The sequence below is a fragment of the Ranitomeya variabilis genome, chromosome 2, assembly GCF_051348905.1.
Source record: "Ranitomeya variabilis isolate aRanVar5 chromosome 2, aRanVar5.hap1, whole genome shotgun sequence".
Classification (NCBI taxonomy): Eukaryota; Metazoa; Chordata; class Amphibia; order Anura; family Dendrobatidae; genus Ranitomeya; species Ranitomeya variabilis.
The window spans coordinates 719,186,372-719,208,474 of NC_135233.1; the positions used below are offsets into that span (position 1 = coordinate 719,186,372).

The following is a 22,103-nucleotide window of genomic DNA, read 5'->3' on the forward strand; positions in this document are numbered from 1 at the left end:
AGATTTCCACTCGCCACCGTGTTAAAGCAGCTCAAACTGAAGTCTGTCATGTCACCGTGCCACTCTCCGTGCTGACGCTGCTGACGCCTCCACATGCTGGGTCTTCGCTACCTCCAAACTATGTAATTGTGCCACTCTGTGGCCTCAATGTGTAAGGAATGATGCTGCTGCCGCCTCCTCAAGGGTCCGTCACCGTGCCACTCTCCGTGCTGACGCCTCCACATGCTGGGTCTTTGCTACCTCCAAACTATGTAAATGTGCCACTCTGTGGCCTCAATGTGAAAGGAATGATGCTGCTGCCGCCTCCTCAAGGGTCCGTCACCGTGCCACTCTCCGTGCTGACGCCTCCACATGCTGGGTCTTCGCTACCTCCAAACTATGTAATTGTGCCACTCTGTGGCCTCAATGTGTAAGGATTAAGGAATGATGCTGCTGCCGCCTCCTCAAGGGTCCGTCACCGTGCCACTCTCCGTGCTGACGCCTCCACATGCTGGGTCTTCGCTACCTCCAAACTATGTAATTGTGCCACTCTGTGGCCTCAATGTGTAAGGAATGATGCTGCTGCCGCCTCCTCAAGGGTCCGTCACTGTGCCGCTCTCCGGCCTGATGCTGCCTCCGCATGCCGTGCCCATAGCTGCCATGCTGTGTCAGGCTCAATTTCGGTGTGTTTCACCTGCTACCTCATCAAAGTGGGTCACTCTGTCACCACAAAGCTGTTGGCCATAATTTGGCGTAATGGTGCATTTGGGCAGCCTCAGAGGCAACTATGCATGCTGCCCCTGCTGTTTCCTGTCCATTCCAGTGTTGTTTCCATCATTTTCTGAGCTTCCCAGGTTTTTAGGCGACCTTCCCTGTGCAGAGCTTTGGTCCCGCTGAAAAATGTTCGAGTCTCCCATTGACTACAATGGGGTTCGTTATTCGAAACGAACACTCGAACATCGGGAGATGTTCGACTCGAACAACGAGCACCCGAACATTTTAGTGTTCGCTCATCACTAATTATTAACTTCCAGGTTTGTCCATCTTTTTTTCTGTGTCTGTTGTTTCTCACCTTTGCCTGTTTTGGCTTTTTATGACCATGTTTGGTCTTGTTTTTGTCATTAATAACCATTACTTTTCTATTATCTGCATGTGGTGCCTCTCTTTGTAGGTGTAATTAATTTACTTACATTGTCATAAGTCCCCCTATTTTGTGATTTCACCATGGGATATTTGATCAGTGATGTCATGTTTTCTCATTGCTGTGATGGTGATGTCTCATGCGTGCTAATTACATGCTCAGCTATACAGGACGTTATGAGTAGTGTGCCATTTAGGGACATTCTGTTTCCTACAGGGAATGAGCATGCATAGTCCCCACTAGTGTTGAGCGATACCGTCCGATACTTGAAAGTATCGGTATCGGAAAGTATCGGCCGATACCGGCAAAATATCGGATCCAATCCGATACCGATACCCGATACCAATACAAGTCAATGGGACTCAAGTATCGGACGGTATCCCTGATGGTTCCCAGGGTCTGAAGGAGAGGAAACTCTCCTTCAGGCCCTGGGAACCATATAAATGTGTAAAAGAAAGAATTAAAATAAAAAATATTGCTATACTCACCTGTCCGACGCAGCCGGGACTTCAGCGAGGGAACCGGCAGCGTTGTTTGTTTAAAAATCGCGCTATTACTTGGTTACGTGAATTCCCGGCTTGTGATTGGTCAGGTCGGCCATGTTGCCGGGACGCGGACCAATCACAGCAAGCCGTGACGAAATTACGTCACGGCTTGCTGTGATTGGTCCGCGTCCCGGCAATATGGCCGCCCTGACCAATCACAAGCCGGGACGTCACGGGAGGCTGGACACGCGCTCATTTTAAAATGGGCGCGTGTCCAGCCTCCCGTGATGTCACGGCTTGTGATTGGTTGCGCCGCGATCAACCAATCACAAGCCGGGAGGCTGGACGCGCTCATTTTGAAATGGGCGCGTGTCCAGCCTCCCGTGACGTCACGGCTTGTGATTGGTTGCGCCACGATCAACCAATCACAAGCCGGGAGGCTGGACGCGCTCATTTTGAAATGGGCGCGTGTCCAGCCTCCCGTGACGTCACGGCTTGTGATTGGTTGCGCCGCGATCAACCAATCACAAGCCGGGAGGCTGGACGCGCTCATTTTGAAATGGGCGCGTGTCCAGCCTCCCGGCTTGTGATTGGTTGACCGCGACGCAACCAATCACAAGCCGTGACGTCACGGGAGGCTGGACACGCGCCCTTTTTAAAATGAGCGCGTTTCCAGCCTCCCGTGACGTCACGGCTTGTGATTGGTTAATGGCGGCCATGTTGCCGGGACGCGGACCAATCACAGCAAGCCGTGACGTATTTTCGTCACGGCTTGCTGTGATTGGTCCGCGGCCCGGCAACATGGCCGCCCTGACCAATCACAAGCCGGGACTTCGCGTAACCATGTAAAAGCGGGAATTTTAAACAAACAACGCTGCCGGTTCCTGCGCTGAGGTCCCGGCTGCGTCGGACAGGTGAGTATAGCGATATTTTTTATTTTAATTCTCTATTTTACACATTTTAACATTAATGTTGTTCCGATACCCGATACCCGATACCACAAGAGTATCGGAATCCCGGTATCGGAATTCCGATACAGCAAGTATCGGCCGATACCCGATACTTGCAGCATCGGAATGCTCAACACTAGTCCCCACTCTACTGTGCTGGCTCCATGCATGTATAGATGAATCCAAAGCTCTTAAAAAAGTGTGATGTATTGATGAAAAGGTTATTTTTTCTAATTTTAAGGACAGTTAAATCGCTGTGCCAGATCATGGGGAATGATCAAAAGACATGCTCGGGTGCTTGTTGCTCAGGTCGAGCAAATTGGAATACTCGGGTACTCAACTCGAACAATGAGCCCAATGTATGTATATGGGAAACTTGAGTATTTTTACCGTGATTCCCCCCGGGGTTCCTTTTAAGGTCTAAAAACATCTGAAAATGATGGAAACACTGCTCAAATGACATGGGATCATCATGGGGATTGCCCCTGGAAGCATTTCTGACTCCTAGGTCACAGCTGTAAGCAATGTTGTCAGAGTTTCACGCCATTTTATTATTTGGTGCACAAAACAACATACAAAAACAAATCCAAAATGGATTTTGCTCGGAAATATTTTAAGGTGCATCCTTTCCAGGGTAATCACTTGAATATAAGGCAAAATAATTAACCCCAGACCAAAATGTTCCTCCACCACTTGGACTATGTTCACACACAGCGTTTTTTATGCGTTTTTCAACTTTAATATTGCTTTCAACCAATACAAATGCATTCACTGGGAAATGTCATAGTAACATTTAGCAACCCTAGCTGGCCATGTAGTGTGTGACACATAAGGAGACACATCTTGTTTCATTTATGAAAGAGGGACTCTTAATGTCTCAAAGCCTATTTTTAGAGGGGCATCAGGCGGAATTCATATTCTTAAAGGGCCATTATTAAACCGTGGGTCTTCTATGCTGTTATTGCCTATGAAGTGAGTGACTGGGCTGCCAACAATTACAACGCACCCCAATACCCCTTTCATGAGAAGTACAGGAGGGCTTCCTGAAAAAACGTTGCATTAAATACAAGGCCTGCTCTGCAATCAAGTTATATGCACCCCAATAAGCTTTTCAATCCAGGTACTGGATGGCCACAGGAAACCCCACTTCACATTCTTCAGTTGGTCCTGCCATACTGTTTTATTATGTATTACCTGCAAGGCCTGCCCTGCTATCAAGCCGTATGCACCCCAAAAAGCCTTTGAACCCAGGTACTGGATGGCCACAGGAAAACCCACTTCACATTCTTCAGTTGGTCCTGCCATACAGTTTTCTTTTGTATTACCTGCAAGGCCTGCCCTGCTATCTAGTCATATGCACCCCAATAAGCCTTTGAATCACTGGTACTGGATGGCCACAGGAAAACCCACGTCATATTCTTCAGTTGGTCCTGCCATACTGTTTTCTTATATATTACCTGAAAAGGCCTACCCTGCTATCAAGTCATATGAACCCCAATAAGCTTTTGAACCACTGGTACTGGATGGCTACAGGAAAACCCACTTCGCATTCTTCAGTTGGTCCTGCTACACTGTTTCCTTATGCATTGAATTCAAGGGCCGCCTTGACTCAAATTTGCACGCACCCCAATCCCCCTTGGAAGAAACATGGAGGAGGGACTCATAATACATCTGTCCCATTACAAAGGAGCAGGTCTCCTTTACTCGTAATACCCACTAAGTGTATGGGCTGACAAACATTTCCCCATGGGGTAAATTTAAAAAAAAATATTTAATGGGCATCACAGACACCCTTGCCAAAAAATTGACTGTCTGTAGCAGCACGGAACATGTGAACCCTGGTGATCTAGTGGTGGAAAATGATGAGAGGTGGAGGAAGGCTTCATTAAATACTAGGCCCAATTTAAAGGAGCAAGTCTCCTAGACTTGTAATGCCCATACACTAAGTGTATGGGCAGACAAAACATTTCCCCATGGGGGTTACAGCTTTAAAAAATTATTTATGGGTAGTATCATAGACACCCTTGCCCAAAAATTGAATGGCTCTACCAGCCTACAACATGTTCACCATGGTGATCTAGTGGTGGAGAATGAGGAAACATTGATAAAGGCCTCATTAAAAACTAGGCACAATACACACTAGTGCCTGGTTTGTGTACGAAGTAAAAGATGAGCTGACGAGCAAGATCCCGGGCCTGCGGCCGAGCTCGTGTGCTGGAGCAGGCCCCACAAAGACCACCTGGACAGGTACAGCAGCCCCAAGGACCCCGGCCAGCAGTCAGATCTCAGCAGCCAGCACCCGAGCTTTGCTCGTCGGAAGAGGGCGCCAGAGAGGTCCGCCGGCAGCAGAAAGACCATCTCTCAAGGTTCTGCAGGTATCAGCTGGACTTGCAGAAGTGTCTATTGGGGAATGGAGGGGCCATAGGCTTGACTTCCTGGCAGACTATCGAACACTCCCAAATATCAAAAGCTGGCGCCTCTGGAACCAAGATTGCTCTTGTGACCAACCACATGAAGCTGGTGTCCAGACCACAGCGGGCCCTGTACCAGTATCACGGTGACTTCAACCCCGCCATGGAGACCAAGCATTTGTGGTATGGCCTCCAGTACCAGCATGAAGAAACCATCAGGAAGGCACTGGCGTTTGATGGAACCATGCTGTTTTTACCAAAAAGACTGAATAAGGTCACTGAGGTGTTCAGCCAAACTCTAAATGGAGAGAACATGTGGATAACAATCACCTTGACCAACGAGCTTCCATAGACCTCGCCCACCTGCTTCCATTTTTATAACATCATTTTGCGAAGACTCTTGAAGGTAATGGACATGAAGCAGATAGGACGCAACTATTACAACCCGAGCGACGCCACCGAAATCAGAGCCCACCAACTCACCATCTGCTCTGGGTTTTCCACCTTCATCCTCCATTACGAGTCCAGCGTCGTGATGAGCATTGATGTCAGTCATAAAGTCCTCAGGAACGAGACTGTGCACGACATCAGGAGCAACCTCTACTCATGTGGCCCTCAGAGGCTCAGGAAGCCTGCTGCAAGGAGCTGATCTGCCTGTTCTTCCTCACCAAGTCCAACACAAAAACCTACCATATAGACAAGATCGCCTGGAACATGACTACAGCGTCCACCTTCAAGAAGGCAGATGGAAGTGAGATCAGCTTTGTGGACTACTATAAGAACCAATACAATGAACAAGTGAAAGACATGATCCAGCTGCTAATCGTGAACATCCCCCCGGAGGCCGTAGCCGGGAGCCACAGACGGAGCCATCATACTGGTGCCAGAGTTCTGTAACCTAACAGGTCTGACCGACAGAATGAGAAACGACTTCAACATCATGAAAGACCTATCCGTTCACACCTGCTTACCACCAGAACAAAGGGAGCGGCAAGTTGGGAAATTCATGAACTACATACATAAGGATGAGAGCGTTCAAAAAGAGCTACGTGACAGGGGCTGAATTTCGATACTGAACTGCTACAGTTCGAAGGGAGAATCGCATCTCCAGAAATAAATCATGCAAAAAGATAAATCTGCTGAATATAATCCACAGTTTGCTGATTGGTTGCGAGAGCAGAGGGGTCCCGTCCTGATCAGCCGCCGAGATATGAATAATTGGCTGTTCTTTTACACCTGGAGAAATTAGGACGCGGTGAATGCTCTTCTGCAGAACCTGTTCAAGATCACAGAGCAAATGCGCATTAAGATGAACCGGGCAGTGTTGGTTGAAGTTGAGGGCTTTTTTGGGGGGTTTTGGTGAATTTTTGAAAAAAAGAGTAGAACAAGGCAAACAGACAGAACTATGCAACTTATGCCTGCGAAGCTACAATTTTTCCACCACAGATACACCAGGCTTCAGGGTGACATAACAGACTATATAATTTTTTCTTTGTTGTTTTCTGATTTTTAAAAAAAACAAACAAACATAAAAATGAGTTGAACGAGGCTAGCAGACAGAACTATGCAACTTATGCCTGCGAAGCTACGGTTTTTTCACCACAGATACACCAGGCCTCAGCCTGACATAACAGACTGTGTACATTTTCTTTCATTTTTTTGGGGAAAACAATAAATGCTGAGTGCACCAAGACTAGCAGACGGAACAATGCAGCATATGCCTGCAAACAGAAGATTTTTACACCACAGATACACCAGGCGTGTGGCAGAGATAACAGACTGTATAATTTTTTTTGTTTTAATTTTTGAAAACAATAAATACTGAGTAGACCAAAGGTAGCAGACAGAAGAAGAATGCAACGTATGCCCGCAAAGCATGGATTTTGACACCACTGATACACCAGGCGTCAGCCAGAGATAACACTGATCAAAATGTGTCCCTTTTTTTAGGCACACCAAAATTTTGTCAAAAAGTTGGCTATAACACTCAAAAATAAAATTGGAGTACTAAAATATTAAGATATTTAGCGCAATGATATGTGATGCGTGTGGCGTACAACACACAGTGATAAATATAACAACTGTAGCTAATTTGTTTTGGGCCAGCTAAAGTTTTTTTTTATATTAGATAGTACCCCCAAAAAAAGGACAGATTGTTAGGCCCACTCACATTTGAAGCCTGGGCCCCCCCAAAATAGGCAAAAAATTATATTTTCACGCTCCTGTATTGCAATGGCCTGGCTGTAGTCTGCAGCATGACCAAGCAAATAAATGTAGGAAAAAGGGTGCTATGGATTGCTTTATAACAAAATAAGCAGGCATAATCTTAAACAAAAAATGTCACGGATAACTGCAGCTAGGTATATATAAAATACGCAGCAGCAGACAGTAATGAGCCTTTTGATGTATGCAGGGAGATCTATACACTCACATACAGTGCCTTCAAGCCTTGCAGTTATGTGGATATGTGCACATAGACTCCCCTGCCCAACTAGCACAATTAAAAACTAGGCCCAATGATAAGGAGCGGGTCTACTAGGCTTGTAACGACCATACACGAAGAGCATGGGCTGAGAAACATTTCACCATGGGGGGTACCTTTTTAAAAAATCTTTTATGGACATCATAGACAGGCTTGGCAAAAATTGGACTGCCTGTACGTACATCTCATTTTGATGACAGTTCCCCCTGGGGGAGTTTATTTTGGATTCTAATTAGTAACGGGCATCTGAAAAACACCCTTGCAAAAAAATTGGGTGACTTTTGCATCACGGAATACGTTCCCTCTGGTGTTGTACTGGAAGTGGATGATGAGGATGAGAATAAGGAGGAGGATAACACCAAACAGATGAAACCAGGAAGCGGATAGCCATGTGTGGTTGGCGAGAGGTGCATGACAATGCACCAAAAAGACAATATATTACAGGTTATGTTTCGCTGTTTTCACTTGGTGGTGTACAGAAATCTTGTCCAATCCAGCCCTTGTTCATTTTTATAAGAGTCAGCCTGTCAGCATTTACAGTTGACAGGCGGATGCCCTTATCTGTTATAATTCCACCAGCAGCACTAAAAACCCGCTCTGACAGGACGCTAGCAGCAGGGCAGGCCAGGACCTCCAGGGTGTAGAGAGCCCGTTTATGCCACTTGTCCAGCCTGGATACCCAATAATTAAAACGCACAGAGGAATCACGGAGGACATTTGTATGATCTGCAAGATACTCCCTCAGCATCTTCCCAAACATTGCACTTCTTGTGACAGCACCCCTTGCCTCTGTGCCAGCAGGATGGGAGGGTCAGAGAAAACTGTCCCAGAACTTTGCCATTGTTCCCCTGCCTGAGCTGGATTGTACTTCTGTCTCTCTCGCTTGGACTCCTTGGTTGTACACCAAACTCTGATGTCTGCTGCCAGCATTCTCACATGGGAATTTTTTAAGTAATTCCGCTACAAGGGCCCTCTGGTACGGCAACATTTTAGTACACCTCTCTGCCTCTGGCAGAAGAGATTGAAAGTTCTCCATGTAGCATGGGTCTAAAAGTGTCACCAACCAGTAATGTGTGTCACCAAAAATTTTTAGAATGCGAGGGTCACGTGAAACGCAGCGCAACATAAAGTTAGCCATGTGTGCCAGACTGCTAACAGGCAAGACTTCCGTGTCCTCAACAGCAGGACGACTGACCATGCTGTCCTCATCCTCATCCTCCCTGTCCTCATGCCATCCCCGCTGAACAGACTGTATGACAGCTGTGCTTGTAGTACCATCTATAGCGCATGAAAGTAGCTCCTGTTCTTCCTCCTCCTCATTGCCTACCAATCCATGTTGGGAAGACATGAGGCTGGGCTGAGTGTAATCCCCCTGTAAGGTTCCTTGGTCCATGTCCTCGTTCTCTGCCTGTAATGCATCCTCTTTAATTGTGAGCAGAGAGGTTTTCAGAATGCTGAGAAGCGGAATGGTGACACTAATTATGGTGTCCTCACCACTCACCATCTTGGTGCAGTCCTCAAAGTTTTGTAGGATGGTACATATGTCTGACATCCATGTCCACTCCTGAGGTCTTATGTGTGGAGTCTGAACTGAATATCGATGGCCTTGTTGATGTTGGTAGTCAACAACTGCTCTCTTCTGCTCACAAATCCGTTCCAACATATGCAGCGCAGAGTTCCAATGCGTGGGGACATCACACACCAGTCGGTGAGCCGGAACCTGCAAACGCTGCTGAAGCACGGCAAGGGCGGCTGAAGCTGTAGCTGACTTTCTAAAATGGGCAGACAGACGGCGTACTTTCACTAACAGATCCAGCAGTGCCGGGTAGCTTTTCATAAAATATTGAACCACAAGGTTAAGCACATGGGCCAGGCAAGGTACATGTGTAAGCTCACCTTGCCTCAAAGCTGCCACCAGGTTCCGGCCATTGTCAGACATGACCATGCCTGGCAGTAAGTTCAGCGGTGTCATCCAAATATCTGACTGCTCTTTCAGCACTGTCCACAATTCTTCTGCGTTGTGCGGTTTGTCACCTATGCAGTTTAGCTTCAGCACAGCTTGTTGCCGCTTGGCTGAGGCAGTGCTGCAGTGCTTCCAGCTTCTAACTGATGTGTTTATTTCAGAGATGGAGGCTGAGGAGGAGGAGGAGGTGCAGAAGCTGTAGACTGTGGGGGCAACCCTGATTGACGTAGGGCACGCAACCCTCGGCGTGGGGAGCAAATGGTCCATCCCAAGGTCTGACTGGGTCCCGGCTTCCACTATGTTAACCCAGTGTGCCATCAGTGAGATGTACCCTGCCCACAAGCACGTGTCCGTGTTTAGGTGGACTTTCCCAGTTACAGCATTGTTGAGGGCATGGGTAATGTTGTGGGACACATGCTGGTGTAATGGTGGTATGGCACACCGGGAGAAATAGTGGTGACTGGGGACCGAGTACCTTGGGACAGCCGCCGCCATCAGTTTGCGGAAAGCTTCCATCTCTACTAGCCTAAAAGGCAACATTTCGAGTGCAAGCAGAAGACAAATGTTAGAATTTAGTACTGTGGCCTGTGGGGCATTGGCTGGATATTTCCGCTTGCTGCTTGCTTTCCAATGACTAGAGTATAGACAACTGAAAGCTGTGCTGAGACAAGGACATGGATGGGCTTGATGATGGTGCTTCTTGACTGTGGGCAACAACAGGTGCAGGGCTAGAGGTATCTTCACATGCACGGAGGACTGGGGATTGGCCTCTACGCAAAACAGTGGAAGAAGCTGTGGTGACACCTGCAGACAGTGTTCTTGGAGCCTGGAGTTTGGCCCACAGAGTCGGGTGCTTTGCTGCCATGTGCCTAATCATGCTGGTGGTGGTCAGGCTGGTAGTTTTGCTACTCCTGCTGATGCGGGCATGGCCGGTGCTGCAAATGGCCTGTTTGGGGTTATTGGCAGAGTCTTTAAAAAATAACCAGACTCAGTAAGATCTAACAGTTGGAATGGCAACTTCCCTCATGTTGGTGTACGGGGAACGGATGCACGCCTTCTGTCTGTGGCCACCACACTGCTTCTTCCTGCCTGTTGGGGTGATATGCCTCCTTCCCCATGTGTGCTGCTGTCCTCACTCTGCATGTCCTCCTGCCAGGTTGGGTCAGTCACTATGTCATTCACCACCTCGTCTTCCACATCCACACCTTGCTCCTCCTCCTGACTTTCTGGCAATTCTGTCTCATCATCGTTCACCTCTTGTGACACTTTCCCACCACCGCCTTTGTGTGACTGTGGCTGGTCAAAGCTTTAGGCATCGCTACATGTGATCTCATCTGGCCCCACTTCAAGTTGACCGGCCGAAAATCCAGAATCTTGAAAGAGAAAACTGAACAGCTCTTCGGAGTGTCCAAGTGTGGGATCAGTTGTCTCAGGGAACTCGGCATGGTGGGAGGAAGGGGGATCAGGATGAGGAATATCCAGTCCACACCCATGGCTACTCAGACTTGACCGTGTGGAAGACATGGTGGTGGTGGTGGCTAAGTGACTGGAAGCATTATCCGCTATCCAACCAACAATCGCTTCACACTGTTCTGGCTTCAATAGTGGTGTGCTGCGATCCCCTAGAAACTGGGACAGGAAGGTCGAGCGAGAAGATGTGGGTCTTTGTTATGGCCCACTTTCAGCTTGTCCATGGCCTCATCCTCTAGCTAGCAGACAGAACTATGAAACTTATGTCTGCGAAGCTACTATTTTTCCACCACAGATACACAAGGCCTCAGCTTGCCATAACAGACTGTATAAATTTTTGGGGGGGTTTCGAGAGTTTTTAAAATAAAAAAAAGAATGGAACAAGGCTAGCAGACAGAACTATGAAACTGATGCCTGCGAAGCTACGATTTTTCCGCCACAGATACACAAGGCCTCAGCCTGACATAACAGACTGTATACATTTTGTGGGGAGTTTTGGAGAATTTTTAAAATAAAAAAAAGAGTGGAGCATGGCTAGCAGACAGAACTATGAAACGTTTACCTGCGAAGCTACGACTTTTCAAACACTACAGATACACCAGGCCTCAGCCGGACATAACAGACTGTATAAAATATATATTGTTTTTTTGGGGTGAATTTTTGAAATAAAAAAAAAAGGAGAACAAGGCTTGCACACAGAACTATGATACATATGCCTGCAAAACTACGATTTTTCCACCACAGATATAACAGGCCTCAGCCTGACATAACAGACTTTTTTTTGGTTTTGGAGAATTTTTTTTTTCCACCACAGACACACCAGGCAGCAACAGATAAAAGACTGCATAATTTTTTTTCTCTTGTATGTGAAATTTTACCAAAAAATTAAAAATGAGTAGAACAAGGCTAGCAGACAGAACTATGAAACTTATGCCCGCGAAGCTACGATTTTTCCACCACAGATACAACAGGCCTCAGCCTGACATAACAGACTGTATGAAATTTTTGGGGAATTTTTGGAGAATTTTTTTATTTAAAAAAAAAAAAGAGTGGGGCAAGGCTAGCAGACAGAACTATGCGACATATGCCTGCGAAGCTACAATTTTTTCACCACAGATACAACAGGCCTCAGCCTGACATAACAGACTGTATACATTTTTGGGGGGTTTTTGGAGATTTTTTTTTTAAGAAAAAAAGTGGAACAAGGCTAGCAGGCAAAACAATGCAACTTATGCCTGTGAAACTGCAATTTTTCAACCACAGATACACCAGCCGTCAGCCTCAGATAACAGACTGATCTAAATGTCGCCTTGATGTTTTTGGCACAACTAACTTGTGTCAACAAGTTGGCTATGACACACAAAAAAAGATTTTTTGGCCCACTCACATCTGATGTCTGGGACCAAAAAAAATGGTAGATTTGCACGTTCTTAGATTTCAATAACCTGGCCATAGTAGGCAACGTGAACAAGCAAATAAATGTTAAAATAAGGGGGCTATGGATTGCTTTAGACTAAAAGGAGCTGGTATCAGGTGCCGAAAAAAAAAGCCACAGAAAACTGCAGCTAGATATATATTAAATAAGCAGCAGCAGCAGACAGTTAGGCTACTTTCACACTAGCGTTAACTGCAATACGTCGCAAATGCGTCGTTTTTGCGAAACGCCGCATCCAGCAAAAGTTTTTGCTGGATACGTTGTTTCGTCATAGAGTAACATTAGCGACGCATTTGCGACGCATTTGCGACGCATTTCCAAACGGTGAATGCGTTTGGCGGCGTTTGGGCGTATGGTAGCGGTCCGTCGGGAGAAAAAAACGTTACATGTAACGTTTTTTGCTCCCGACGGTCCGCTTTTTCCGACCGCGCATGCGCAGTCGGAACTCCGCCCCCACCTCCCCGCACTTCCCCGCACATCACAATGGGGCAGCGGATGCGTGGGAAATATGCATCCGCTGCCCCCGTTGTGCGGCGGAGACCACACTAGCGTCGGGAACGTCGGCCCGACGCGCAGCGACGGGTTGTTCCCGACGCTAGTGTGAAAGTAGCCTAATGGAGCTTTAGGAGGTATGCAGTGAGAGCTCTTTACTCACATGCAGTGCCTGCAGGCCTTGCACTTATGTGGTTATGCGCACATAGACTCCCCTGCCTACCTAGCGCTGCAATCTCAGGACCCCCGAATTAACCCTAAAAAGGACAGTTGGTTTCTCAGGAGTTGTGGACTGAATAGTTGCAGATCTACACTATCTATTAAAAGCAAGATTCTAACCCTATCTCAGTAGCAGCTCTTCGTTCACTTGCTAAGTCCAGAGCAGAATGCGGCGAGCAGGGCGGCGTGAGGTCTCATATAGACCTGATAACACTGTGCGGCCAGCCAATCACTGTTATACCACAACAAAGATGGCCACGGCATTACAGTGCAATGCTGACAATCCCTGCTTTGTCTTTGGCGCTTTAAAGAGCGCCAGAATTGCAGAGTGGAGACCCGAGCTCCCGCTGAATAATCCTGGAAATACTCGGTGCTCGCCGAGTACACTGAGCATAGTGATACTCGGGCAAGTACCGAGTAGTGGCGAGCATGTTCGCTCATCACTAGTGAAGAGCAAAGCTGACCCCTGAGGGAGGCGCACAATAAATGCTGTGTAGATTTGTGCAATGCAGGCAAGGAAAAGCAGTTTATTCATGAATCTCAGATGACAGAAGGTACCCATAGTTTTAGCTACATCACGTCCACCGAGTACAAAGCAATAGTGGATGGAAGTACTTACATAGTTTTTTCTTTGTCAACTAAAATGTATTCAAAATAGGACGTAGTTTAATTTAATGAAATCGGCAGTTCCATACTAATTTGAACAATATTTGATTAGCAAGGATCATAAAAAAAAAAATTCTGTGCTGCAAACTCAGGGAACAGACTAATGGTGTCTGGCAAGGCGCCATAAGCTTCCCTATAGTGCCATGCAGAAATTTGATCACATAGTATACTATAGCCAATCAGGGATTATCACAGGCAGTATAAAACAGGTGCCAGCCAAAGAAAACCATTTTTATGCCTGTTCTGTGTAGGGATAAGAGTGCTCGGCGCATGCAAGTGATGAGGATAGATAAAGGTCTAATGCGAATGTGGTATACTACGTCCTTGCTGATGTACCAGATTTAAAATGAGGATGATAGTCTTAGTTTATGAATAAAAATCCAAGATTAAAATGATGTATAGTTACTGTTGTAGCAGTCTCATCATCATTACTCAGTGTGTGTTTGTGAATAAATACATATGTGATATATTACAGTAACAGTACTGTAATAGCTGCTTAATTTTGTTTTCACACAGTAACAGCAAACAAGGGTAGTATTTAACCAGTCATTGCAGATATTGCAACTAAATCCAAAATCTGAATTCAAAGTTTTTTTCTGTTTGTAAATGAAAAGTGCAATCCCTCTGTTTTGAGACACCATTTTTTAAGATAAATCTTAATTCTGAAAATTAAATACAAGTGTTTACCTATGAAACCATGCATGCTGTTTAAAATGAATTTTTGAGCCTGTTTTATTGCTCCAGTAGTCTAAGATTAGACACATACGCACACCGATACAGTTGAATGCGCCGGGCCCCCCTGACTAACGGGTCCATACCGGTCGCATGGTCTGCCGCTGTTAGTGACACGTCACTAGCTGGTTGCACCTGGTGTAGTGGGGGCACTACTAATAATAATAATAATAATAATTTTATTTCTATAGCTCTAACATATTCCGCAGCACTTTACATTTTAAAGGGGACTTATACATACAATAGACATTACAGCATAACAATAAACACATAGATCAAAACAGATACCAAGAGGAATCAGGGCCCTGCTGGCAAGTTTACAAACTATAAGGAAAAAGGGGAGACACGAGAGGTGGATGGTAATAATTACTTTCGTTGTTCGGACCAGCCAAAGCGTAAGAATCGGGTGTTCATGTAATGCTGCATGATCCAGTTATCAGCCTAAGGGCTCATTTCCACATGCGAGTCACACGTCCGTATCTCGCATGTGGAAACCAAGCTGTGGAGCCGGCACTCCAGAGAGGAGCGTGCGGCCGCATAGGAACACATGGAGCTGCACGCTCCGCTCCAAAGCGCCGGCGCCAGAGCTTGGTTTGCACATGCGAGATACGGACGTGTGACTCGCATGTGGAAATGAGCCCTTAGTCTGTAACAGGACAGACACAGAGGGCTATTAAATGATGCAAGGAACCTGGTTATGGTAAAATATTTTGAATAGGCAACACAGGGATAGTTAGGTTAATGCGTTGAGACGGTAGGCCAGTCTGAACAAATGAGTTTTTAGGGCAAGCTTAAAACTGTGTGGATTGGGGATTAATCGTATTAACCTGGGTAGTGCATTCCAAAGAATTGGCGCAGCACGTGAAAAGTCTTGGAGATGGGAGTGGGAGGTCCTGATTATTAAGGATGTTAATCTCAGGGCATTAGCATAACTGAGGGCACCGATATGGTGGAAGACTGAGACGAGGGAGGAGATGTAGGGTGGTGCTGAGCTATCAAAAGATAGAGTGAAGGAGCGGTGAGAGAGATAGGAAGAGAACCAGGAGAGAACAGTGTCCTTAAGGCCGATGGAGCTGATGATCTACAGTGTCGAATGCTGCAGAGAGATTCAAGAGAATTAGCAGGGAGCAGTGACCATTAGATTTAGCTGTTAGTAGATCATTAGAGACTTTAGTAAGGGCAGTTTCAGTAGAGTGTAAAGAGCAAAAACTGGATTGTAGAGGGTCAAGAAGAGAGTTATCTGAGAGATAGCGGATAATATGGGAGTGGACCAGACGTTCCAGGGGTTTAGAGATGAAGGGAAGATTAGAGACAGGTCTTTAGTTAGCGGCATAATTTTGGTTGAGTGATGGCTTTTTAAGTAATGGATGTATGATGACATGCTTAAATTAGGAGGGAAAGATACCAGAAGAGAGAGGTTGAATATTTTTGCTAGGTGAGCGGTGACAGCAGGGGAAAGGGACTGGAGGAGATGTGACGGAATGAGGCCATTGGTGCAAGTGGTCAGGCGGAAAGATGCAAGAAGCCTGAATACTTTTTCTTCTGTGACTGGTTCAAAGTCAGAGAATGAGCTAGATGCAGTGGGGGAGGGAGGACAGTGCATGGTATGAGGAGATTGGGAGATAATTTCCTGTCAGAAATGGTCAATTTTTTCTTTGAAATAATTGGTCAGATCGTCAGCGCAGAGATCCGTGGTTGGGGCCTGCACTCTTTGGTTGAGTAGGGAATGAAACGTGTCAAAGAGACATTTCGGGTTATTGGATAGTGATGTGATGAGGGTGTTGAAATAGGTTTGTTTGGAGAGGTGAAGGGCAGTCTTGTATGTTTTAAGCATAAACTTATATAATGGATGAACTCTTTGGGGAGATTGGATTTTCTCCATAGATGTTTGGCGTACCTGGAGCACCGCTGCAGGAAACATGTTTGTAGCATGTGCTAGGGTTGTCACCTTCTATGCTGTGTTGTTTTATGTATAGGAGGTGCAGCTTCATCCAGGGCACTTTGCAGTGTTTCATTGTAATGCTTCAGTGCAGAATCAGGACATGAGAAGGATGAGATAGGGATCAATGATAACTGCAAGTTCTTCATAAGTTTCTGGGTGTTAATGGCCTGTATATTTCTCTATATGTGGAAAGTAGGGGTGACATGAGTGGGATGGCAGTTCTTGATAGAGAATGAAAGAAGGTTGTGGTCAGAGAGTGGAAGAGGGGAGTTTGTGAAATCATCCACTGAGCAAAGCCGGGAGAAGACCAAGTTGAGGGAGTTTCCATCTTCATGCGTTGGAGAGTTAGCTGCGAAAGGCCAAAGGAGCAGGTAGGCCTTGTCTGCCTGCCATTAACACCGGCCCTGCCTCCTGAGTACAGAGGCCACTAGCATGTGCTTGCAACTGGGATGTGATCAGGGCCGGACTGGCCATCGGGCAGTTCTGGCAAATGCCAGAAGGGCCGGTGGCAGTAGTGGGCCGCTTGAGTGTGCCGCTGTCGGCACACTCCCCCCGCTGTTGGCACACTCCCCGCCCCACATTCAACTATACCGGCGTCGTACACGCCGTGACAGTTGAATGCAATGATGGAGGAGAGAGCATTTGCTGACTCTCCCTCTCCCATCATTCCCCGCTCTGCCTCTGACACTACAGATGCGCAATGACATCATATCATCGCGCACCTGCTGTGTGGCCGGGCAGACTGCAGCTGCTGAGACCGGAGCCAGGAGCAGCGTGGGGCAAGAGGAAAGGTGAGTAGAGTGTCTTTAATATATATATATATATATATATATATATATATATATATATATATATATATATATATAATCTATATCAATGAGTGATAACTGGATTGTGGGGCTATTGGGGGCCGCATTACATTCCATGGGGCTGTGCTGCATTACATTCTATGGGGCTGTGCTGCATTACATTCTATGGGGCTGGGCTGCATTACATTCTATGGGGGCTGGCTGCATTACATTCTATGGGGGCTGGCTGCATTACATTCTATGGGGCTGTGCTGCATTACATTCTATGGGGCTGTGCTGCATTACATTCTATGGGGCTGTGCTGCATTACATTGTATGGGGCTGTGCTGCATTACATTCTATGGGGGCTGTGCTGCATTACATTCTATGGGGCTGTGCTGCATTACATTCTAGGGGGGCTGGCTGTATTACATTCTATGGGGCTGGCTGTATTACATTCTATGGGGGCTGGCTGCATTACATTCTATGGGGGCTGACTGCATTACATTCTATGGGGGCTGTGCTGTATTACATTCTATGGGGGCTGTGCTGTATTACATTCTATGGGGGCTGAGCTGTAATGCTGGATACAGCTGTAATTATATGTCATATAGTCGTGTTACACTCCCCTCACTTCTTGTAACCTACAAGTGTACAAAGATATTATACAGTCACCATGCGACAAGTGGGCCTGTGTAACTTCAAATGCCAGGGCTGAATTTTAGTCCCAGTCCGGCCCTGGATGTGATTCTACAAAAATTTTGCGGCCCATCCTATTTTGTAAAGGCACATGGCCACATGGACAGCTATTAGTCATATGCTCCACAAATTTTGCTTCTATGGAAAAGAGTGGCATGAAGAAAGACATTTTTGAAAGTAAGCCATATGAAGTCACGTTTGCATTTTGCAAAAAGCCATGTAGAGGGCACAGCTAGCATGTGGAAGATGGTGCTCTGGTCAGATGAGACCAAAGTAGAACTTTTTAGCTTAAATGCAAAACACAATGTGTGGTGGAAAACTAACACTGCACATCACCAAGAAACACCATCTCCACCATCAAACATGCTGGTGGAAGCATCATGCTGTGGGGATGTTTTTCTTCAACAGGAACAGGGAAACTGATCAGAGTATATGCGAAGATGGATGTAACCAAATAAAGGGCAATCCTGGAGGAAAACCTGTTAGAGACTGGCATGTAGGTTCATCTTCTAGAAAACCCTAAACATACTGCCAGGGTTAAAATAGAAGGGTTTAGATTAAAGCATTTTCATGTGTTTGAATGGCCAAGTCAAAGTCCAGACCTAAATCCTATTGAGAATCTGTGGCAAGACTTGAAAATTGCTGTTCACAGATGCTCTCCATCCAATCTCACCGAGAATGCCCTTCTGGCTTTGCAACAACAACAAAAAAAAATGCTTTGCCAGACACTACCTGGTTTGCAACATCACAACCCACTGGAATTGGATGTTGTACACACATGGTCAAAATTGTTGGCACCCCTCGTTTATTGACAGAAAAGCTGGTCACAGAAATACAGTGGGGGAAAAAAAGTATATGCACTATATTTTTCAGGGTGCAGCAAAGCCCAGTACATTTGGTCTTGTATACAGGGGTGTTCACACTGGGATGCATTGAGAGAGTGCTGGCCAGCCCGCTTAATCGAATAGTAGGGGCGTGACTAATAGGCTGAGAACCAGACACTATGCATTTCCTTTATGTGAACAGTGTCCTATAAAGGCCTTTATTGTGCAAATGTATACTAAGCAGTCACCCCCTCCATGAATGGATATGTGGTGAGTGGCTGTCTATTTAGTATTTTGCACCTGTGTTGCCAACATCTTGCTATATGGGCTGGCTGCATCCTGTAGTGCATTTGTTCAAAGACCTGGGCAGGTAAGAGGTTCTGCTTCTTTTCTCCTGTTTTTTTTTTTTTACTTTTGGAAGGATTTTAGTCCTTTTTTGTGGCTTTGCTATTAGTTTAGTGATAGGACTCGCAAGTGTGGGGGATCCTTGACGTGGATTGCGAGCTTGCATATTTTGGCCAAAATATCGACCAATAGCTTGCCGAGTAAGCAGGAACTTGATCAAATTCGCTCATCTCTACTTATGACAAAGACAAATAAACAATGGAGTTGTCACAATCCATTTTTGGATTTGTGGCACTGGCAGCTCTGCTTCCACACACATTAAAACTTTTTTCCTTTCAGGCCATTGGGGGTTAAATGCTGTTTTTCTCCGCTGTCAACCTGGAGTTACTGCAGTGTTGCTGGGTCTGCTGATGTTGCTACTGACCACTCCCACATCCTTTAAATGGTCACCTGGTGCATCAGCTGACTGTTGGTGATACAGGTCCTTTCTGGAGACCAACTTAGCAGGAGCAGCTCCCTGGTGTCAGCCAAGTCTGGTGTTTGGAGTCCTGCTGCTGTGCAATCTGTGGTATGGAGTTTAGCAGCTGTGTGCAAAAGCTAAGTGCTGAGATTTTGTTACCTTGTCCCTTTGTTGTTTGTGCATTCCCTTTTGGTACTGTGCTCCCCTCTCTCTCATATTGTGTCATCCTGTTTATTTGCTTTGTGGTGCGGATTACATTGTTCACATCCTGGGTTGGGGGTTTAACTCAGGGTTTACCAGGAGATAGGGACAGGTCGGTGACTTGGGCCTCCCTGCCTTCAAGGGTTCCCCAAAGTTAAGGAAATACAGGGCTCCCCCTAGCCTGAGGGGCAGTACAGGGGCCCAGATTCCTCATCTCCTGTTTTCCCATTATTGCCCCGTGACATTAGTCCTTAAGGTACCTTCACACTAAGCGACGCTGCAGCGATACAGACAACGATGCCGATCGCTGCAGCGTCGCTGTTTAGTCGTTGTGTGGTCGCTGGAGAGCTGTCACACAGACGGCTCTCCAGCAACCAACGATGCCGAAGTCCCCTGGTAACCAGGGTAAACATCGGGTTACTAAGCGCAGGGCCACGCTTAGTAACCCGATGTTTACCCTGGTTACCATTGTAAAAGTAAAAAATAAAAACACATACTCACATTCCGGTGCCCGGCGTCCGCTTCCCTGCACTCCTCCTGCATCCTGTGTCAGCGCCGAACATCTCCGGCATCTCCCACAGAGCAGAGCGGTGACGTCACCGCTCTGCTTTACGGCCGGCACTTACACAGGATGCAGGAGGAGTGCAGGGAAGCGGACGCCGGACACCGGAATGTGAGTATGTAGTGTTTTTTTTTTTTACTTTTACAATGGTAACCAGGGTAAACATCGGGTTACTAAGCGCGGCCCTGCGCTTAGTAACCCGATGTTTACCCTGGTTACCAGTGAAGACATCGTTGGATCGGTGTCACACACACCGATCCAGAGATGTCAGCGGGAGATCCAGCGACGAAATAAAGTTCTGGACTTTCAGCAATGACCAGCGATCTCACAGCGGGATCCTGATCACTGTTGCGTGTCAAACACAACGATATCGCTATCCAGGACGCTGCAACGTCACGGATCGCTATCGTTATCGTTGTAAAGTCGCTTAGTGTGAAGGTACCTTAAGTCATACTAAATGCATTGCAAGCTGTATCCTAAAAAGACCATCTTATTCTTACAGTGGGGGAAAAAAAGTATTTAGTCAGCCACCAATTGTGCAAGTTCTCCCACTTAAAAAGATGAGACGCCTGTAATTGACTTCATAAGTAGACCACAACTATGAGAGTCAAAATGAGAAAACAAATCCAGAAAATCACCTTGTCTGATTTGGTAAGATTTATTTTGCACATTTAGGTGGAAAATAATTATTTGGCCACCTGAAAACATGCAAGAATTCTGGCTCTCACAGACCTGTAACTTATTCTTTAAGAGGCTCCCCTGTCCTCCACTCATTAACTGTAGTAATGGCACCTGTTTGAACTTGTTATCAGTATAAAAGACACCTGTCCACAACCTCATACAGTCACACTCAAAACTCCACTATGGTGAAGACCAAAGAGCTGTCAAAGGACACCAGAAACAAAATTGTAGCCCTGCACCAGGCCTCTCTCATCTTTTTAAGTGGGAGAACTTGCACAATTGGTGGCTAACCAAATACTTTTTTTCCCCACTGTACTAATGATGGGTGAACCCGTGAATGTTGGGGTTTGGCCAAACAGTTAAATATAGTTCGGTTCCATGACCAGAATGGTACCCAAAATCAAACCCGAACCCGGACCCCATTTAGATGAATGGGAGGCCTGAACATCCATTGTTATCCCATGAGGTCATCTGTGTGATGATATGCGGGAAACACATGCTCTGATCGGCGATAATAAGGATACCGCCGTTAAGAGAGCTACGGTTCCCATGCTGTCAGATGACTGCATGTGAGCCAGCAGCTGTGACTAGCAGTGAAAAGGTCAGATACTGATACTAATGAGAGTTTTCATCAGCTGGTGCCTGTGCAATAAATACATAAAAAATGGTGTGGGTTTCCCTCTATTTTTGATAACCAATCCAGGTTAAACTGACAGCTGCTGGCTGCACTTCTCAGCTGTCATCTTCATATTGGCTAGCTATCTAAAATAGAGGTGTCCCCAAACTGTATTTTTTAAATATATAAATAATTTAAAAAACATTGTGGGGTCCCCACATTTTTGACAACTAGACAAGCTAAATCAGACAACTGCAGGCTGATATTCTCAAAGACTTGCAAATAGCAGCGCACAGCTGTCCCAGAAAAGGCGCATATATTAGATACACCAATTCTGGCACTTTGCCTTACCCTTCCCATTTGCCTTGGTGAGGTGGCATGTGGGCTAATATTTGTGGGGTTGATGTCAGCTTTGCAATGTCAGCTGACATCAAGCCCACGGGTTAGAAATGGAGAGTCGTCTATAAGACACCTATTCATTACTAACAATATAGTCATATTCTAAATATATAGCAGAAAGAATAAAGTCTCACACTGTGAAAATTCTCACACAGCGAGTG

The 22,103-nt window shown here is 46.2% G+C and overlaps 1 pseudogene; it reads left to right on the forward strand.

The window, feature by feature from the left end:
- Window positions 1-2,903: 2,903 nt before the first annotated feature.
- On the forward strand, window positions 2,904-6,329 carry LOC143803934 (piwi-like protein 1 pseudogene; annotated as a pseudogene).
- Window positions 6,330-22,103: the final 15,774 nt, after the last annotated feature.